Source organism: Equus asinus, chromosome 2, assembly GCF_041296235.1.
Source record: "Equus asinus isolate D_3611 breed Donkey chromosome 2, EquAss-T2T_v2, whole genome shotgun sequence".
NCBI lineage: Eukaryota > Metazoa > Chordata > Mammalia > Perissodactyla > Equidae > Equus > Equus asinus.
The window spans coordinates 48,528,453-48,549,778 of NC_091791.1; the positions used below are offsets into that span (position 1 = coordinate 48,528,453).

At 40.2% G+C, this 21,326-nt stretch overlaps 1 long non-coding RNA gene across 2 annotated transcripts in view; it reads left to right on the forward strand.

Annotated features, from left to right (window-relative positions):
• The first annotated feature begins 779 nt into the window (after positions 1-779).
• LOC139040803 (uncharacterized) overlaps positions 780-21,326 on the forward strand; it is a 42,599-nt gene continuing 22,052 nt past the window's right edge. For both annotated transcript variants that reach the window (XR_011495134.1, XR_011495135.1), the window contains exon 1: positions 780-925. This is a non-coding gene — a long non-coding RNA (uncharacterized lncRNA). The remainder of the gene's footprint in view (positions 926-21,326) is intronic.

Genomic DNA, 21,326 nt, shown 5'->3' on the forward strand with positions numbered 1-21,326 from the left:
AATGAAAAAGTACAAACCATTCTGCAGTGCCCTCCTCCACTCTCCTCCATTTTGTTCTCTCTACTCCAACATTTCTAAAACTACGTCTCATGGAACATTAATTCCATAAGATGCTATAGGCAAAAAAGAATGGAGAAAAGTTATAGTCAAATACATTTGAGAAATACTATGTACTGATGGTGCCCTCAAACTCACACACTGGGTTAGAGACTCACACATTGGGCAGCTGACTTCCTTCCTCTGGCTTCACTTCCCCCACGCGTAAAATGTTATGGTAATAACACTACCTACCACACGGTGTTGTAAAAGTCAAACTAGTTAATCACGCAAAGTACTTAGAACAATACCTGACATGAAGGAGGTGCTCAATATGTGTTTATTATTATGATTAGCATCTACAGGCTCTGAAAAATCTTATCGCAAATAAACCTGTTTAACTTTGCTTAATTCAAATTTTCTCTCAATTTGTTTTTTCACTTAATGCATCGTGTCTTTGGGCATTCTACTTTTACCCAACACCTGAATCCTCAAATAGAAAATCAGTAGGAACGGAGGACAAAGAGACCATGCTTAGGTCAATAGGAGAACCCATCCTGTATTTTTTTTTTTAACCTCAAGTTTTCCCTCAAGTGCCAGCCCAAAGACAAGCTCTTGCTTCTTCTGTACTGAATTTCACCAGAAAACTTGACACATCCTGTCCACATACAATGTTTCCACTACAATTATATCATCTGTAATAGAAGAAAAACAAAAAAACCGCTTGAGTTCCTGTCTATCTTCTTCTTGTTCTGCTGAAAGATAACCATTTCTGTGCACATCTTTGAATAGCAAATAACACTTGCTGGAAGATTTCAAAAAGAGGGGACAATCCTTTTCCTTGCCGTGCTCCCAGTGTTAAAGAAGGCCTACATTTCTCTTCTCCAAGGTAAGATAGACTTCTTTTATTTGGAATCCAGGGCAGCATGAAACTCAACATTTGCTTTCTGAATATTAATGACAACTGCATGAAATTGCTCATGCAGGACATTGAATTGCCCTCCCTTCCTGCTCTTTCAGCGTTAGTTTCATAAAGAGTGAGCAAAACAAAAAGAAGGCATCTCAGGAACCCCTTAAAAAGAACCACCAGGCTGGTACCGGTGCTTTCTGTGTAACCAAGTTCACCCTGATACCCAGGAGGCCTCTGCTGCTCACTGGCACGGAGTGATCACAGACTTGGCACTTTGGGTCTCTGTTATTCAAAGAAAGTATTTGGGAAAATTGAATTTCCCTTCATCAGAAAACACATCAAATATAAATTTAATAAAGGATTTTAACTTATCCAGGTTATAAAGACAAATCCTGACAAGTTCATCTTTAATCTGGTTTTTTAATAGTAAGTGAACATACAAGGAATATTAAGTATTACAAACAAAACTAGACACTATCTACTTAACAACTGTCAATATTCCTCAAAAGTAAAGATGCTCTGTGGGGCTGGCCTAGTGGTGTAGTGGTTAAGTTTGCACACTCTGCTTCGGCAGCCCAGGGTTTGCAGGTTCAGATCCTGGGCATGGATCTACACACCACTCATCAAGCCATGTTGTGGCAGCATCTCACATACAAAATGGAGGAAGATTGGCACAGATGTTAGCTCAGGGCCAATCTTCCTCACCAAAAGAAAAAAAAAAGAGTAAAGATGCTCTAGACGTAATGTTGATGGTTGTCTAGTTTAAAATAAAAGACTAGAAAAAAAATAGTAAGACCAACTGGAAATTTTTTTCTTTCTTTTTCTTTTTATTTTTTTTGCTGAGGAAGATTAGCCCTGAGCTAACTGCTGTGCCAGTCTTCCTCTATTTCTTAGTGGGTTGCCACCCCAGCATAGGTGATGAGTGGTATAGTCCACGCCTGACATCTGAACCCATGAACCTGGGCTGCTGAAGTGGAGCACACTGAACTTAACCATTAGGCCATCAGGCTGGCCCCCTGGAAAAAAATTTTTAAATAAAATAAAATAAAAGTTTAAAAAGGACTAACTAGTGTATTACTTTTCTATTGTTGCTGTGACAAATGACCAAAAACTTCACAGTTTAAAACTACACCCACTTATTATCTCCAAGTTCTGTAAGTTAGAAATCCAACAAGTATCTCTCTGAGCTAAAACCCAAGTGTCAGCCTGTGTTTCTTACTGGGGATCTAAGGAAGAATCCACTTCCAAGGTCATTCAGGTTGTTGGCTGAACTGAGGCCCTTTTGGTGATAGGCCTCAGGTCCCCGTTTTCTTGCTGGCTGTCAAGCCAGGGGCTGCCCTCTCTCCAGTTCTTACAGGTGGCCCCTCCTTCTCAACACCAGCAACGGAGCATTAAATCCTTCTCCAGCTTGGAATCTCTCTGCTTCCTCTTCCTTCTCACGGCTCTCACGTCAGCCAGAGACAGTTCGCTTTGAAGGACTTTTGTGATCAGATTGGGCCAATACAGATAATCCAGGATAACCTCCCTATTGTAACATCAGGAACCTTCATTATCTCTACAAAGTCCCTTTTGTCACGTAGGATAACATATTCGCAGGTTCCTGGGGTTAAGACATGGAGAATTTAGGGTAGCAAGGAGGTGGCATTATTTGTTTTACCACAGCTAGTGTCGATTTAGAGGTAGACTGTTTTGTACTTCAAGAGGAAAACACACGCACACACGTGCACACTCACACATTTTACTCTAGGGAGGGAGCGCATAGTTTTGCTGATTTAGAGATCACATTTCTTCATTTAGACTCAGTATCAATGGAAAAAGCCATTCTTTAAGTGTTGCCCTCCCTTAATGAACAGTCTTCTAATCACCCAGCCCCCCTCTGCTGCTGGCAGTTTTATGGACTTATCTTTTAGGGGGCCAGCTCTTAGCCCACTACTCAGGCTGATCAGCATTTCTGTCCTGATTAACTCCTCTGGGGATCCTCCAATTCCTTGAGGCTGAACTCTACTAAAATATAGACTATTTTTCACAGCCTGTAACATTCACGTATTTATCACACACCTTTCTTCGCTACTAGATGGCAGGTCTATGACGGCAAGTTTTGTGTCTGTCCTGTTTACCACGAATCATTAGTATCAAGCACAGTGCCTGGCCCAAAGAGGTGTCCAGTGAATTTTTCTTGAGGAAGATAATGAACGAATGAATGAATGAATGAACATGACAGTTTAAGGAAAAACTTAGATAGAATCAATAGAAGTAAACTGCAAATAAATTTTCATAAATTTTTTGCTCATTTGGTACACCACAAGAGTACTGAAGGGCTTCAACCAGATTAATGACTTGCTTAAAGAAAAGAATATAAACTAGTTTGGATGAAACTTACATTGCAGAAGTCTTAAACTTTTCATTTCTATCTTTAATATACATCAAGGATTAGCTGAACCAACTCTATTCTGCAATAGTCAAGGACATGTCAGAGCCCAACTTAAGCCTAAACGTTCAGGTTTTAGTAACTAAAAACTAAAATTAACTGAATAGTAAGAAAGTATTGCATTTTTGTTGCATGATAGAGGCATAATATTGAAGAACCAGATTTGATTCTACTACAAAGTAGATTGTGTGAGAGGTGCCCAAAGACCACCCCCAGGTTCGAAGACTCACAGGGCACAGCACAGCGTCCTACTCACAGCTACAGTTTATCCAGTGAGAGGACACAAGGCAAAATCAGCAAAGGGAAGAGGTGCGTGGGGCAAAGTCGGGAGGAAACCAGGGACAAGCTTCCAAGGGTCTTCTCGCAGTGAAGTTTCCTAGGGGAATTATGTTTATAATTCCCTGGCAATTATTTGGGATAAAACATGTGGAATGTTATCTGCTGGGGAAGTTCATTGGAGACTCAGTGCCCAAGATTTTTATTGGAGGTTGATCATATAGGTACCCACTGACCAGCATGTACCAAAATTCCATACTCCCAGAGGAAAGCAGGTGTTCATCAGTAACCATATTGTTTGCACAGTTTATTCACAGTGAGCCACTTTGGGTGATGGGAACACTCTCAAAATCCAGGTTCCTAGATGCTAGCCAAGGGTCAACCTTTTATGCAGGCCTGTCAAAGGATCCTAGTCAGGCCTGCTACATTAACTTTCTTCTGCACGATCTTGAAATTTCCGTAAGTATCTAGGATCCTCTGCCTGCACGTACTAGATGATGTATATTTGATCCTTCCACTGTTCCTAAAGCTCTGAGTCTTGCGCATATTTTGAGAATGATTGCTGATGCTAATAAACAAACAGGGAGGCAGTCATACAAAAATCCTGGTGACAAAATTGGTTAGCATAAAAATACTGATAAATTTTGCATTGAGTTATGGAAATAAATTTATGTGGCATCAAGAAAGATGAGTATTATCATGACATTAATAGGTAGCTCTGAAATATGTGCCAATTTAAATTCAATAATGTGCAAATGTTTTGTTTAAAGTGATATATTTGTATGCTGGATGTTTGAGGAAACATTTAATAAAATAAATATTTATGTTATGAATATAAATGTATGAATAGGAAAGGGCAAAAAAGCAAAATCTAATTTTTAGATTATCAAAGTTACAATCTTGAGCAGATAATTCAGCTTAAACACATTTACTTACACAGGTATGACTTATCCTGTATACACTTGGTATACAGTTTTGGCATATGATTTACACATTTTATTACTACTCTTCCTGCCTACAACTTCTTTTACAATATCTATTTATTTGTCTCACAAAATCAGAACTTATAACTTATAAAAGCCTTGGCAACGTTTACCTTTGTACTATCTATGAAATATAAAAATAAAAAAATAAGTAAACTAATCATATTAGCAAGATTAAAGGTGAGCATTTACCTATCTAACAGAACACATTGTCTTATTAATTTATCCAGCATTTCCTAAGTAAGTACTATATATCAGGAACTGTGCTAGGGACTCAAGAAAAGTACTGAATAATACACAGGTTCTTCCCTAAAAGAACTGACCTCTAATGGGGGAAATGGGTTCTTGAACAAATAAATTCAATGAGTGTGATACTGTTGCAAGAGAGGTGTGTGCTGGGCATTATGTAAACTCAGAGAGAAAAGGGGGGGTGACAGAATCAGGCAAGGGAAGGCTTGGTGAGGAGGACAAGATCTGAGTCTTAAACAACGAGAAGCTTGGGTGGCAGAGAGAGGAAGGAAAGGCATGTCGAATGCACAGGGAATTCCCTCACAGGTAGACTCCAAGCTTCCTGAGGGCAGGGCTGTGGTTGTCCTGCTCCCTGTCCCAGCCCAGAGCCAGGAGCTGGGTGTCCCTGCAGCTGTACACACTTTTTCTTTCCCTCTCGGGTGCTCTGCTGTCCCAACTACCATGAGTCAAGGAAGTGTTGCCACACAGCTGTTCTATGTCTTTATCTGCCAGGCCCCCAGGTATTTCGTGAGTCAGAATCCAAATTTAATTAGGATTTCTTGGCTTGGACATTTCAATACCACATGAGTATTATTAACTAAGACTCAATATGCCCCTGCCGCAGATGGGGCTTTGATTTCTCCTGGTTAAACGTCTTTTGCTATTTTTCTACGTGGATTCCTGGTCAGAGACTTGCTTCCAGGAGTCAGAATGGTAGTTTTTTCTATTATTCACAAACTAGTTCCTATACTATGCTTGGGTCCCAGTAAGCAGAAAGAATACCATTTAATTGGCTTTGACATTGTAGGGGAGGAGGACATTTCCTCTCCCCAAATGGGGGTTCCTCTGGCTGGAGAACAAATTAAATTCACATGAGACAGAATAGCAAGAGAAAATTAAACAAAGCTTTATGAGGAACCATGGCCCGGGGCCTTTCTTCCCGAAGGAAGAAAGGGCACCGAAGAAGTGGGGTGCATGTAGTGGTTATATACCCCCAAACAGGGTGTTTCACATGTGATTGAAAAGTCCCTCCCACAATAGTCACAAGATTGCCCTGTCGGCACAGCGCTTGATGGACACAGCAGGTAGTGGTCTGCTGTCTCAGAGGGCGTAGCAAGGAGGCAAGTCTATCGTCTGGAGCTGGGCGGTCACAGGTGAGCACAGCAATGAGTTCCTAGCCTAAGGAAAGATGCTTAATCTTTAAAGAAATGCCAACGTTGGGAGGGGGAAGGAAGTCAGTTACAGGAAGTTACCAGACTAGCACAATAAAATGCGGATTTTAAGTCCTTGCCTTTGGTATTGATTAAGAGTTTTTAGAGAGAAGGTCATCGCCTTTCTTCTTCCTGGTACAGAGAGGGAGGCACCTTTTACAGATAGAGATTTACCTTACAAATGTAAACGTGTCCTAACAAAGGGCAAGTTCCATTCCTCAGAGCCTCCTTCCCTGTCCCAGTTTATCAAAAGCAATCAGCCTCAAATAATCCTGATGCCAAAGAGACATATCTTGGGGTGGCCAATTCCAGGTCCCCACAACATACTATTTATTCATCATTGTTATCTATTCTTAGAAAAGAAACTCTAATTATTATTTTGTTAGCATATATCTGGCTAATGTGTAAATTTTAAGGATACAAATCTATACTTCTTTTAAAAAATTCAAAAATCTGTCTTTTCATTAATTTGGCTACAATATTCCCTTATTAATTAACTCTCATTAACTAGCGGAATTTGCCATGGAGCTTTACTATATCTGCTCAGAAAAGCTGCTGTTGGCATGGTGTTACCCTGTATAGAGATATGTTATAATAATAATAACTAACATTTATCAAGTACTTACTAAATACTAGGCATGGAACTAAGCAGTTTACATGTATTGTTTTACCCAATCTTCATAACAACTCTGTATCTTGGGTTCTTCCAAATTTCTCATTTTACAGAGGCTTAACAGTCAAGGGACTTGCCTAGGGTCACAGAAGGTAAGTTTCAGAGGTAGAATTCCAGCATAGATTTGTTTGACTGCTAAATCCAAGAGATTAAACGTCCTTTATGGCCCTTCGATATGAATGCAATGAATTAGAAAAAACTCCATAAGTAGATATCAGCTCTTCCACACCGTGGTAACGTTATCTGTGTTAGCACAGCACCAGGCAAGTATCGGTGTCCAGTAAATACTGGATGGATATAAGAACTTTTTTAAAATTTTACTCTTAAGGGCAAATACTGCCTGGTATCACTGACAGGTGGACTCAAAAAAAAAGGAAAAGACTTGAACTTATAGAAACAGAATAGAATGATGGTTGTCATGGGCTGGGGGTGGGGGAAATAGGGAGAGGTAGGTCAAAGGCTACAAACTCGTTATAAGAGGAATGAGGTCTGAGGGTCTAGTATATAACATGGTGACTGTAGTTGATAACACTGTATTGTATAATTGACATTTGCAAAAAAAAAGGTAAATATATGAGGTTGTAGATGTGTTAATTATCTCCATTGTGGGAATGTTTTCATAATATATGTGTATATCAAATCATCATGTTGTACACTTTAAATATATTATAATGTTATTTGCCAATTTTACTTGAATAAATCTGAAAAAGACATGTTCTGTCTTCCAGTCCTGTTCACATTATTGATTTATTCATATTTTTTATAATGTTAGTCATGTTGAGTGGAGAAATGAGAACAGGACTCAAAATTCCAGGCTGCTGATTGGCATCATTTTTATTTCGGGGGTAGAGAAAGTAGAGAGAAAAGGACAAGTGGCTGGGGATTACTTGCATCAATTTTGCTGCTTTCCTGCCAATAGATCATAGTCTAACTCCCCAAAAGCAGTCTCAGTCACTGTTGTTTTAAAGAAGTTAGTTGAAATGGGAAATCAGAGGCGGGAATATTCCCATCTGCTGTTATTGTCTGGCTCTTCAAACTGAACTGAGATCTTTTTATAAGGAACAGCCCTGGTGCCCTCCTTATGAAAACAATGGTGTGTATCTCCATTTAAAAAGTCACTCCCATCCCTTCCTCCATGGCAAGAGTGAATTTCCTGGATATTCAGTTCAAAACCCGTGATCAGTTTGGTTTGAACTTCTTCACACAAGTACGCTCAAATGCATTGTATTTACTGCTCTGAGACAAGAATATTGCTGTTATACAACTGTCGTCTCTAATGAAATAGACATTATTTTCTCTGATGATTAATAGCTTCAGGCACCACAAACAATAAAGAGTAAAGCAGTCTGAAACTCCACTGGCGAGCAGCTGTTTCAGTGGAGCGTGCTGAGGGAGAAACTAGGGGCTAGCCTTGATTCAGAGGTGACCTATAACATGAACCACTATGCCCGGCGGGAAGAATCCAAAGGCAGAAATGGCACCCTCAGCCAATTCTGTTCTCACCGAGTAAAGCAAGAAATCAGGAATGGTGTACATTTCTAGCAATAAAGCATGAGCATTGAAAGATGAGGTCATGGAAGAATATTTCTTTCAAGTCAACAGTTTTTTAAAGTGGATTTGGAGTAAGCAGTTAAAATCAGAAATGACTGATGGTCTTCTTTTCCTAAAATGACTCATTATGAGCACAATTAAAGGCAATTAATGGTCATTCACGCGATAGACGAGGACGGGAAGTATACCTAAAAACGATGCTCGTTTTTTAACAAACAATGAGCAGTTGTGTAGGTCACTGCCAAATCATCACAGGATTTTGGTGAAATCCCAGGTAGCAAGAATGCAAAACTTAATCCAGAGAACCACATTAAATCTTCCTGCCTGCTCAATCTTCCTCACTGTGAGCCATCTTACAGACAGAGGTATCTCCCTCATCTTCGCACTTGGCCACTCTCCTCAGAAGCTCACTTTATAGCTCATTCATGTACTCAGAATAGCATCGTGGTTGGGACGAAGGACTCAGGAGCCAGATGCCTCAGTTGAATCCTGCCTCAGCTTCTTGACTTGAGCAGTTTACTCAGCCTCTCTGCGGATGATACCTACTTTAGAGTTGTTGTAAAGACTGAAGGAGTCTTAGTGTCTTATCTGTAGAGTGTTTAGAATAATGCCAGGCACGTAGTAACTGTTGTTGCTGTTATTGTTGTTGCCGGGGTTTGTCGTTGTTATTTCAAGTCAGATATAAACTCTAAGCCATGGATTTCAAAGTCCTAACCTTTCCCCCCATTTACCTTGATCTTCTAGTATGCTCTGCCTTGGTAGTTTTCAAAGCAGGAGTCCAGGGAGAGAGCACGTGACAATCACCCAGAGAACTCTTATCAAACACTCACTTTATGTCCTCATTCCAGACTACATGAAGCAAAATCTCAAGAAAGAAAAAAATCTCAGGAGGGAATCACTGGGCATACGTGTCTTGAAAAATCTCCTGTGGTGAACTTCTGGTTAACAATAAATGTGACTTATATTCAACAGGCATCCCTGAGACTTTGAACAAATAATCCTTTCACAAAGAAGAGCTTATCCTCATCTTAAGAAACCAGGCACAAGCCTCATTTGAAATGCTATTAAGCATCACCACTTCCGTGAAATCATCCAAAATGTAACTCATTTCTAACAACTATGTTGTTTACTCTGGTTCCCAAACATTTCTGTTCTATTATAGCTTATTCAGCATGCACTATAAACTTTGTACACTATAAACTTTTCCTGTGGCATCAGGGTTGGCAAATTCAAATACCTACAGGAGCTTCGGCCAGTCATGTAAGTGAGCGTGTGAAGTAAGGCGTGAAGAGATAAACGGCACATGACCCTCAGCTTCAGAATCAGAGATACAACAGGGAATGGTAGGGACTCTAGCACAATGAAGAGCACATGAAACATTTATAGGGCATTCTACAGCTCCAACAATAGGAAAACAGGCCCAATATTGCCAGAAATTCTAATTTTTCAAAAGGAACTAGAAATCCGGAATGTTACATGCATTTTTGCATTTTAAAAAATCATTAACAACTAAATTAAATTTAAAATCCTTTATGGGCAAGTAATGTAGATCCAACAGCACGTATCCACTGGCAAAAATCAACTTTTGGGCTAGCAATTCTAATCTATCCTTTAAATGTTCTTGCTCTTCCTGGCAGAATGAGATACTTACGGGTTCTCGGACACCTTCTTCACAACACTCCTCGCACTGCACATCATTGTTTAATATCTGGCTCACCACTGCTAAATCATAAACTCCATGAGGGAAAAAACAACTTTTACCTTGTTCACCGGGCACAGAAAAGGTGCTTCATAAATATTTGTTGACTGTCTGATTGAAGGCAATGGCCTCATCTGTATCTCCCTTTGTTAATTCAAAAGGACCTAACAGAGTATTCTACAGATAGAGCACCACAGAAGTATAGACGGCTAATTGTTCCACCTGGCTAAGGTCCACACTGAAAGTATGTGGGACAGTAACCAACAATGTCTACTGGAGATCATAAGACAAACTTTTAACCATGAAAGCAAACTGGAAACTACAGGAATTTGAACAAATCCTTGGAAAATAAGGTCAAAGTTAACATATTTTGAGGTTGACTTTCCTTGGTACACCAGAAAATCTTGGGCAATCCTGTCTCAGTGAGCAGAGACTTGCCATTTTCTACATGACAGTCCTTCCTTCATCTGGAAATAGATGTGCTTGATAAACTGTCATCAAGAGTACAGGGTGCCACCAGGCTTAAGCTGGGCCTTTCCTAAGAGATAATATACGTAAATAAAAAAGGAAGAAAATGAAATAATGAGAAATTCTTCAAAATCTTTACATCCTATATTGTATCATGAGAATTTTTTGCATTTTTGCTGCTTGGCAACATTCTATTAAACAAGAAAGGAAGCCTGCCTCTCAGTACATCAGATGAGGAATGGAGAAATGTAACTGCATGTCTGTGATCTTGAATATAAAACAGGGAGTTGGGTCATCCCTGGACTGAGGGAAGCAGTGACCAGGTTGTGCAAACAAAGCCAAGACTGTAGGTAAAGGGAGAAAGGATGGGGATACATTTTGTCTTTTGAAAGAGATCAAGGAGCAAAACCTCACAATTAGAGAACTGATAAAGCAATTGAGTTAATATATGATCAATTAACATAGTCAGGCACCACATAATGATGTTTTGGTCAACAGTGGACCACATATAGGACTGTGGTCCCATAAGGTTAGTACCAAATAGTCTAGGTGTGTAGTAGGCTATACCACCTAGATTTGTGTAAGTACACTCTATGACGTTCGCACAGCAACAAAATCACCTAAGGACACATTTCTCAGAACATGTCTTCATCATTAACACATGACTGTGCTGAAAAACTCTTTTGATTGATGTCTGCCTTAGAGTAGAAAGAACTAATATTTCCTTTAGGACATGACAAGAAGAGGAAAGTGGTCTCTTCTGATATTTATAGAAATTTTCCTGAAACTTTTATGCTTCCTTTGGCCACAGAGCCCCAAGACGATGATGATGATGATGGTGGTGGTGGTGGTGATAGCTAACATTTATTTAGTACTTAATATGTCATTTAATTCTCACAATGCCCCTAAGGGGTGATATCAATCCTTGTTCACCTGTGTTCCTAACCATTCCACTCTACTTTAGTTTCTCTGTGTAAAGAAAAGAATTCTGTTAAGAATCTGCTTGAAGAATAGGGTTGATATCCATGTTGCCCCAGCAACGTGGACATAGCAGTGTCAACAGGTAATTCAACCTATTCTACAGAGAAATGGAGTTTTCTCCATTTGTCTTTTCATTGGAGACATTTCACTAGTCTCTTCACTGGTATTGGTCAAATATTGAATTGAGACCTTTGATGACAAGGAGAACACATAATATAAAAGAAAGCATGTTTTCCTCAATTCTGCCTTTTTGCAATGCCCTTGAACATTGTAGGAAACTCACTGTAAATATTAGGACTTGTAGTGTTAGTTCTCTATTACTGTGTAAAAAATTACTACAAATGTAACAGCTTACAGCAAAAAAATTAGCTCACAGTTCTGTAGGTCAGAAGTCCAGCACCGTATGACTGGATTCTCTGCTCAGGGATTTCCCAAAGTCGGAACCAAGGTGTCAGCAGGGCTGCATTCCTTTCCAGAGGCTCTCTGGAGGGAGAATCCGCTTCTGAGCTCATACACGTTGTGGGTCGAATTTAGCTCCTTGCAGTTGTAGCACTGAGTTCCTCGTTTCCTAACTGGCTATCAGATGGAAGCCACTTTCAACTTCCTGTGGCTGCCCACATTCCTTCTCATGTGGCCCTTTCCATCATCAGTCAGCAACAGCAAGTGAAACCCTTCTTGGACTTGGAATCTCCCCGACTTTCTCTTTTTTTAAAGACCTGTGTGATTAGATCAGGCCCACCTGGATAATCTCCCTCCTTTAAGGTCAAACAACTTGGGACTATAATTACATATTTAAAATCTCTCCACAGGAGCACCTAGATTAGTTTTTGGTCGAATAGCCAGGGAACGGTAATCCTGGGGCGAGGAGGGAGCAGGGAGACATTTTTAGAATTCCACCTACCACAGGACCATCTGTTAATTTTCTGAAGCTAAACTTCTTGGCAACAAGATATTGCTCTGTAGAATCTGGCTGCAAGGCTTTTGCCAAAATGTCCCTTCAGATTTCTTACTAGGGATACATAAGATGGCAAGGCCAGCAACTGCCCCATCCTACCCCTCTAGCCATGCATGGTATTTCCCTACCTCCAGGTCATACCCATGGCCTAGAAATGGGGCTCTGTGGGACTAGTAGATAGGTTGCGTCTGAGAGTCAAGCACGTGATCTAGGGAGTGGGCAGCAAGGAGCAGCATCAGCTGAAGCCTCACCCCAGCTCCCCATGGCTACTTTCATATTCTTCTGAATGTCTGGGGACCACTCTCTTCTCTGGCGCCATTTGGTGCCTCTGATCAGAATTTCTGCCTTCCCTTCCCCATTCCTCACACTTTTCACCAATAATTTTTGTCCCTAAAATAAGCACCCAACTTTTTGATTACTTACAACTGTACAAAAATCTACGAGGAGAAAGAAATCTTCCTATGGATCCTCCTCATACTTCCTTCTCCTTGTAGATTCTGGACACAGGAGTCATGCCAAGTGAGTCTGTAGGTGGTCGAGAAGCAAAGATTAATTTACACATCAAAGGAGAATAAGACTCCAAGTATCCAGGGCTTCTTAAACTTTGTAGTTAGAGCAGAGGAACCTGAAATAAGCAGCAGGCCTGAGTCCTGCAGGAAGAACAGAGAAATAAATGAAACAGGGGCTGAGAAAGTTGGTACTGGGAGTGGAGAATTTGCAAGTGGTAAGGGAAAGAGAGAAGTGGTGATTTCCTTCCTTCCCTATTATTGCTTTTCCCATACAGGGCCAGCCCTCAGGGGAGAAATGGGAACTGAGAAGGCAGGCAGGAGTTTTGTTTTCCGGTATAGGGGAGCAGAATTTGCTACCCCCCAAATTTTTTCTCTATGACTTGATTATTTTTAAGAACGAAAGACTCGGGAAGAAACTTTGACCTCTCCACAAACTGCCTAATAGAATTTAAGACAGAAGGCCTATTCCAGGAAAGAGCTATCACCACAGATAACTATAGTATAATATGAACTAGGTGTGGTAGACACGGAGGAACCTAGCAAGGCCCATTTGATCAAAGTCCTCTCCAGGACCCATTGTCTCTGCAGTACATGGCAAACATCTGTTTACAAAACACTTGCTTTTCCATCTCCATGTGAATTGCCTTCCTCTCCTTTGAAATCCCAAACCACCCCCACCCCAACATCCTCTTTTGTCTTTAGCTGAAGATGGTATTTAAGGTGGTGGCTTCAGTCATTTTGGAGAGTTACCCAGTTTTCCTAGACTTCTCCCATGTATACATGTTGTTAAATTTGTTGGATTTTCCTGTTATTGTGTCTCATGTCAATTTAATTCTTAGACCAGCCAGAACAGCCCAGAAGGATAGAGGAGTATTACTTCCTCTCCTAAACAGGCAACATTAGAGCAACAGCTATTGTTCCCAAAAGCAAGTGGGCTAGTGCTTGCACATCCTTTGCCCTTAGGCTCTTAGGAATTTCATAGCTAAAAGACACACTAGATTGGAGACTACTACATCAATCTGACCTTGTTCAACCCCGAATCAGCTCCATGTTCAAAGCAGTATCTTGTAATAGGTTCCACAGTGTGATGAACAAGCATTTCTTTGAGGACGTATGTGTCATTTTTACTTTTAATTGACACGTAATTTTTTCAGAAGGCATCCTAGTGCTCGGGTAGTAACTTAAATGTTCCAACCACAAATATGAGAGGGATGAAGAATGAAAGCCTTAACTGTACAGGCCACATCCTGAGAGGGCAAACAAGCTGACCAGACACCCAGGAAGACTTTCTATATGTCATATTTTGTAGAATTTAGTCCCTGTCCAGTAAGTCTGATACAGTAACTAGAACTTCAGAATTCTTCTATCATCCTTCAGTTTCCAAAGGGCCAAAAAGATGGCACAGCTGTGGACTTCCTGCAGCATCTTACCACACCCTTTCTATACCGTTTTTCAACATCCCAAAGAGATTTAATTCTTTTAGCAACAGAAAGTTCATTTATTCTCTCTCCCTAACTGACACACAAGAAACCAAGGGAAAAATAAGCACTCCACAACCAGGCTTGGAAAGTGGAAAGCAATTTGATTTATTGGTTATACAACAGATAATGATGGAAGGCGATCCCACTGCTTCTTGGTTCATCTTCACCAAGGTGAATTAACTGCAACTGAGGACTAATTTTTAATTGGTTTATTTACAACTAAGACTAATCATTAACAGATCACTTTTACTTATGAAAAGTGAAAAATAGCCCCAGCACATGACAGCTAGGCTTCAATGTTCCCAAGAAAACATGACCAACTTCTGCAGAATATAAAACAGCATTGGGCAAGGCTGCACTGTGAGATAGTGCAACAAAACAGAGATAAGATGATTCTGTGATTGCGTCTGAAATCAAACAGAGACAAGGATGCCCTGCAATCACACAGACATCTGCCCAGACCTTTGTGCCGGCTCACATGGGTGACTACTGCTTCTCAACCAATGAACAGTGAGTGACCCCACGTTAATCCTCCACCTCCAGGTAAAAGTTACCAAAATACTCTTTCACTTCCTAACAGCAGCCAATCCAGAACCTTTCTCCACTTCCCTTAAATCAGACTTAAAATCATCCAGCACAAGCCCAAATTCTACAAGTTCCCCCAATTCCTTCTGACCAAAATGCACAACAGTTCCTCTATATGTCTCTTCCTGGCTATAGTAAGTTAAATAAACCTAACTTTGTGTAACCATAGGTGAGTCCCTGGTGGTCTTTAGCTGATGGGCTTCATCATATAATTAGTTATCTGAACAGCAATAACCCAAAGTCCTGCGTACAAAGCATTTATTATCCTAACCAAAAATTATTATGACAAGAGTTGTCAGAAAATTCCCCAATCTATGCAACATTCAATAAAGGATTTTTATACAGTATGGAAGAATGTATTTTCCAAAGATGGCCAACAATATTTGCCATCTTACATGCTCTCTGCAATATGATCTTGCCATTCCCCTCTCATGAAGTCTAATCCCTCTCTCCTTGAATCCAGACGGGCTTTCCTGACTCTCTAGGAATCAGTAAAACACAATGGAAATAATGCTGTGTGACTTTATACTCTATATCTAAAAAGTTCTTGCAGCTTCCACCCAATTCTCTTTCAGCGTTAGCTGTCTGGATTATCCTTCCCTAGACACGTCATCTTAGAATCCAGCCACCATGATGCCAAAAGCCCAAGCCACATGGAGAGCCAATGTTTGGTATCCAGTTAATACACTCAGCGGAGCCCAGCCTTCAAGCCGTCTCAGCTCAGGTGCCAAAACATGCGAACACAGAAACCTTTAAAATGATCCCAGGCCTCAGCCATTCCAGTCTGCCCAGCTAAGACCCCAGACATCATGAAGCAGAGAAAAACCATGCCCACTGTGCCCTAGACAAACTCTTGGTATAAAAAAAAAAGGTGGTTGTTTTATGCCACTAAAACATGTATTATTCATTGGTTTGGGGATTCAGCAGGGGATAGAAATCTGATAGGCCTCAAGGAGGCAAACCGTAAAAGCATTGAGGAAAATGTTTTCGGAAACTGGAGAAAAGGAGAGCTTTGTTACGTAGTGGTAGAAAGTTTTACAAAACTATCACCTGCAGCAATGTGGAAATTATCTGATGAATAGATGGGTCTGTCTCAGACGATTTCCAGGCAAAACATCAAAAATATCAACTGGTTTCTCTGCCAGAGATGTCAACTGAATCTCTGTATATAACAAGATACAAATAGAGAGGCACTAAAAAGGGAATTATTGCATTTTCAAGAAGAATTTCGAGGTACTATAAAGAAGACAGGACTTGCCGGATTCAACAATAAACTGATTCTCAATCCCAGCCTGTCTAGAAAGCAAAGATTCTCAAATTAGGAAAGGGCTTCAGGGCAAGATCAAATCCAGGTCGGGCTGTAAATTCCTTGTTAAGCCTCAGAAGGTGGTGTCTCATGGAATGATTGAGCTAGATAAAGACCTTCTAAGGAGCTTGAGGATGTGTTTGTAAAACTCTCCCTTTTGAACAATAGGGTTCCCGAGATAGAGCAGGGCCTGACTTAAAGAGACTTGTGGTTATGTCTTTTGTCTAACAGACTGAACTCCTGTAAAGTCATAGAATCCTCAAAATTTTTAAGAGACAAGTATGGGTATAGGCACTATCAGCTCGAACTGAAAGACACAGGGACAGTACAAAATGCAGAGAGATTTCTAACCCCTCAAACTTCTGTGGGCTGAGAAAACTGCTCAGCTGAAAACATAGCCTAATTTTTACAGAATAAATTGAATGACTCAAAAGGCAAAACTAAGAGACCAGGGTGGAGCCAAGACCCACAGAAGCAGTACTAAGCCCAAATCAAGTAACTGGGGACATGTGACTGGCTGAATTTCAGAACTGCTACGGACCAGTGACTACTATGCACCTCCCACTGCCTCCTCCCCACCCCTACCTCTCTGAATAGGGATGTCTACTGCAGTTAGCTTATCACGGGGCCTGCCATGTATCCTGGGTGCCAGGGAGGGGGTGGGGGGCAGACAATTGACACTTTAGGTCACAGAAGGGGAAGCCCTGCATTCAAAGAGGAACCACAGCCAAAGAGCCACACCAGCACCTGAACTGATCTAGATAATAAGATCCTAGACTTTCAGCTAATGCCATAATGGGAAGAAATATCATGGTTTGTGGAAGGGCGAGTATGTTTGACTGTGGGAGGGGTGTGCATTGCTGTGACCACAGGACAGACTGTGGCAGATTGTGTCTTCAGAGATGATCACCACAATATCTCCCATCCCACATGCTCTTCTGTATTGTGATCTTATCACTCTTGCATCAAGAGGTGGCGTCTTATCCCCCTCCCATTAAATCTTAGCTGACTTTGGTGGCTTGCTTCTAACCAATAGAATGAGGCAGACAGAAGTGACATTGAACTACTCCTGAAGCTAGGTCAGAAAAGGCCACACAGCTTCCTCGTGGTTCTTAGGGTACATACGCTGTCTGGACGCTGTCTGGAGGCTCCCTCACAGAATTCAGGCACCATAATGTGGCAAACCCAAGCCACAAAGAAAAGCCACTTGTTTTTTGTTGTTGTTGTTGTTGTTTTGAGGAAGATTAGCCCTGAGCTAACTACTGCCAGTCCTCCTCTTTTTGCTGAGGAAGCCTGGCCCTGAGCTAACATCCGTGCCCATCTTCCTCCACTTTATATGTGGGACGCCTACCACAGCATGGCATGCCAAGCAGTGCCATGTCCGCACCCGGGATCTGAACTGGGGAACCCTGGGCTGCTAAGACGCAGAACATGTGAACTTAACCACTGCACCACCCGGCCAGCTCCAGAAAAGCCACTTGTAAGTGCTCTGGTTGACAGTCCCAGCTGAACCCAGCCTGCAAGTCATCCCAGCCCAGGCCTCTGACATAAGAGAAATAATTTCCAGATGATTCCAGCCCAAGCTGTCTGAGTCACTCCATCATTTGAAACTTCTCAGCTGAGGCTTCAATGAGCCATCTATGCTGCCCTGTTTGAATTTCTGACCCACTGAATCCGTGACCAAAATGAGTTTGGGTTGTTTGTTGCACAAAAGAGATAACCTGAACAGACAGTATAGATATTGTATTGTCCTATATGTTGGCCACTACCCACATGTGGCTATTTCTTTCCCTCTTTTTTTAAATATGGCTATTTAAACTGAAATTTAAACTTACTTGAATTGAATAACATTAAAAATTTCGTCTTCGGTCACACTAGCCACATTTCAAGTGCTCAAAGGTGCATATGGCTAGTGGCTACCATATTAAACAGCAAAGAGATAGCGTATTTTCATTAATACAGAAAGTTCCACTGGAGTGTACTGGTCTAAAAGATACAGTTTTGCTGCGGTTTAACAGGGGTTGCAAGCTCAAATGTTTCAAGATGCTAAGTCATGCAAATGAATGAAGCAGACTTGGTGTAAACAATAGAGGCAGACAGGATCCTGGCAAACTGGAGATCATATGCCTGAACTGAAATTTTAAACATCTTATGGGACGAAACAAAACATAAAATAGCTGCATATGGCCAATAGCCCATTAGTTTTTCACCCTCAGTTTTTAAGAGCAATGGAACAGTCTATCAGAAATCAAGACCATCCCTGAAAATTCAAGAATGGTCATAATTGCTATGGAAACTTTATAGAATATTGAGCTGATCTGTAGGGATATTTATTTACCGCCCCTTGTGCATTATAGATCTTCCATTAAATTCTCCTACTTTGAATGGAATTTGTTAAGTTGCAACTATCAGATAATTGCTTCCAAGATCAAGGTAAGGAAAAAAATAGAAAATTCAACAAAACACATTAAATAAAAAATTTAAAACTCAAAGATCAATAGATTGTTTGAGTTGAAAGGATCCTGGAGAACTTTAAGTCCCATCCATTTATTTTATTCGTGGAAGAATGAGCGCCAGAGTAGTTAAGTGGCTTGTCTTATATCAAACAGGTAGCTAAGAGCAGAACCACCAGGCGCCTTCTATCTGCAAACACCCCTGAAACAATAAGAGGTCGCCCATCTGATAATTAAAGACTGAGTGTTGAAGTAACAGGTGACTTGTCCATCTCTGTCCCAACCCTAAACACAACAAATTTGCGTTGAACTCGGTTTTCAGTAGAAAATGTCTTTTTATTTTAAAAAATAACTAAATAAATAAGACCAGTTTCAGGGCCCTGGATGGGCCATTTGTGAAATGTCTTGGATCAGAGAGATTTCAAGACCCTTCAAACAATATTCAAAGCCAATCTCGAACAACCAAAAGGACTGTGAAAAATAAATCAAACAGAGCTATGCTAGATTATTGAACTGAACTTTCGGAAATAAAAGACACTCAAAGTAGCCCTGAGGTTTGAAGCCGTTCCTTCTAGTCTCCAGCACGTTGGTTGTACTTTGTGACTCGAAACCTAGAAGCGTCTATAAACTTACCTATTTACCTCGTGCTTTCTAAAAGCAGCGACTGCATACAGCTGCCTCAAGAAATCTGAAATGGGCTTCACTTTCATGGTAATGTTTGATTCTGTTGTCACCATTCCTATATGACACAATTCTGACAGCAGAGAAACCGGGAGCACAGAAAATACCTAGAGTTTATAGGAAGCAAATATGTTATGTTTCAGTTGCAAGATCTTTAATGCTCCTTTTTGCCCATATGAGCAAATTGGTGCCAAAAAAAAAAGTGTTCCTTTGGTATAGCTTTTTCAAAAGGTAAGATGTTCCTCATGCTAATTAAGGCTCTGTCGGGGGACCTGACCTTCAGTGATGAGGTGCTTATTAAACTCCTTTGGTTTCAGCCTCTGCCTGTGATACAACTAGATAAAAATCTTTCTCAAATGCTAATAAGAAACCATTTCAGTTGAGAACTTTGATGTTCCATGTGCACTGTGGGTTGGAGATTCTCACTTAATACATAATTAACAGGCTGGATTTGTCTTTTCACATGCCCCCCTCTTCCCATGGACTACATTGAAACTTTTTTGTTTTCTTTCGTATCATTTCTTACCTCTGTCTAAAAAAGACGTGACTCATTCTGTTATATACAGTAAGGTTGTTTTGTGGTGTTGTTTCTTTTTTTAATTATACAATTCAACAGAGATAAGTACAACTTGAGAATTTTAGGGTCTGAGTAATCAAAAAACCGATTTTTAAAAAACACTCTGACTCCGAAAAAGATGACGATCAGATGGCTATATTTAATTGATAATAACGAAATTTGTCAAAGGCCACAAATAAGAAAAAAAATTGCATATTGACAAAAATTCACTATGAAATCATGAAGCTGTAGACATGGTACTTCTTTTATTAAGTTCTGAGGACCATTTACATCAGAATCACCACAGGTTCTTCTGGTTTTTTCAAATACAGATTCTTGGGCTCCACCCTAGATTTATTAAATCTCTTTCCTAGAATTACATTTTGATAAGTTCTATAACTGACTTCATATAAAATGTTGAAAGTCACCTTTATAGAGGGACATAGAGCACTCTTTTCCTGCCTCCTCAAGTAAATTTAATCCAATTTTGTTGTTAGGATTCATCCTTGGGATAGAAAACTTATTTTACTGCAATAATAGTCAGGCAGGAGCTGGCCTATCAGGTTACTGTGCCCAAAATAATTCAATAAGCGTCATTACTAAATGCAGTTCTATTAAGATATTCAGCCATCTAATGCACTAACTTGGCCATTTCTTTCTTTAGCAACAAAACCAAGGGCAGAAAAAAAATAGAAATGACTTTCTTCATATATTATCAAAATCAAACTTACAGACCTCTAAAAGAGTTTCTAAAGATGACTTTGAAGAATAGGCTCTCCAACACAGAAGTTAATTAAGTAGGTTTGGGCTAATTGTGCAAATGGTTTGTCCTGAATTACTACATAAGATAAAGACTTACTAGTGGAGAATGAGGACGTCAGTGATAGAGTGGAGAAGTACAATGGTTTGGCCAGCTATCTCCCTTCTGGAATCCTGGAGAACTCAATTAAAATTCTACTGAAGTTGTGAATGACATGCTTTATTAATGCATTTCCAGCAAATGTTTGCTCTTGACAATCCTAATACAATTTACTGAAAAGGAAGCCCTTACGTGAAAAAATGTTGTGTTTCTCAAAGGGCTGATTTTGATTCTCTACAAATCATTATTTCTACCTCCCCTGGCCTGGAGAAACGTGTTCGCTATTACCTACAAAAATGAGGAAGTGTTTCAAAATAAATACCTAGATAACAACCACAGTAAATGCATCATTAGAAACTTTTACATATATCAGCACAGCTGTTTTTAAAGATAGTTAACAAAATTAACTTTACACTTATGCCACGAAGTAATGAAATAAACAAGTTACTTTAATGTTATAATGTGATTTTAATAGTCAGTCAGAACTTCGAAAATAT